Source organism: Tiliqua scincoides, chromosome 7 (genome assembly GCF_035046505.1).
Source record: "Tiliqua scincoides isolate rTilSci1 chromosome 7, rTilSci1.hap2, whole genome shotgun sequence".
Lineage (NCBI taxonomy): Eukaryota > Metazoa > Chordata > Lepidosauria > Squamata > Scincidae > Tiliqua > Tiliqua scincoides.
In genome coordinates, this window is record NC_089827.1 from 17,569,031 (window position 1) to 17,570,173 (window position 1,143).

Genomic DNA, 1,143 nt, shown 5'->3' on the forward strand with positions numbered 1-1,143 from the left:
TTTCTATATGCTTATAAAGAAGTCTATGTCTGCTTAGCAATTTGACCCAGAGACCAAGTCCCAGAAATCTCTCTATCACTGATATGGATAACTTTGGAAAAATATAGGGTGAAATCCAGACTCGCACTTTGGCCTATGCGAGCCCCAGCAGTTATGCCAGATTCTGACTCCGTTCCTGGGCAGCACGGTGCAGCTCCAAGGCTGCTTGGAACTGTGCCACCTCGCAGATCCGAATAGACCCACTGGGCCCTCTGCAGCACGACACGGGGTAAGGGGCAACATTTGTGGCCTGCCTGCCTGCTGCCAGCGCAAGTTAGGATTGCTCCCATTATACATGCCTGATCTTGTCTGATCTCGGAAGCTAAGCAGGGTCAGGCCTGGTTAGTACTTGGATGGGAGACCGCCTGGGAATACCAGGTGCTGTAGGCTTATACCATAGTCTTTCGAGACTGAAGGTTGCCAACCATCTCCCTATACTGAACGCTATCTCTCGATCTTGTCTGATCTCGGAAGCTAAGCAGGGTCAGGCCTGGTCAGTACTTAGATGGGAGACCGCCTGGGAATACCGGGTGCTGTAGGCTTATACCATAGTCTTTCAAGACTGAAGGTTGTCAACCATCTCCCTATACTGAACGCTATCTCTCGATCTCGTCTGATCTCGGAAGCTAAGCAGGGTCAGGCCTGGTCAGTACTTGGATGGGAGACCGCCTGGGAATACCGGGTGCTGTAGGCTTATACCATGATCTCGGAAGCTAAGCAGGGTCAGGCCTGGTTAGTACTTGGATGGGAGACCGCCTGGGAATACCGGGTGCTGTAGGCTTATACCATAGTCTTTCGAGACTGAAGGTTGCCAACCAACCAGGGAGATGACCTAAGATGTCTCACAGAACGTCCATTCTCTGCCCATCAGTCTCAGCCTCTTTAGCATTTTTTAAAGATATATTTGCTTGTTGAGCTGTGCTCTAAGTAATGGCCCTCTCGCCAAAGAACAAACAATGTGCCATCAGAAAATTAATATCTATTTTATCTCACTTGAAGGATTCTAAATATTCTCAATAATTGACTTTTAGTGTCTTGAAATAGACAGTAAAATGGTTGCCTACACAAACTACCTAGGGATAGGTAGTCATTAAGCTACGGTTA

At 48.0% G+C, this 1,143-nt stretch overlaps 1 pseudogene; it reads left to right on the forward strand.

Moving 5' to 3' along the window:
- The first annotated feature begins 610 nt into the window (after positions 1-610).
- LOC136658264 (5S ribosomal RNA) lies at positions 611-733 on the forward strand (annotated as a pseudogene).
- Positions 734-1,143: the final 410 nt, after the last annotated feature.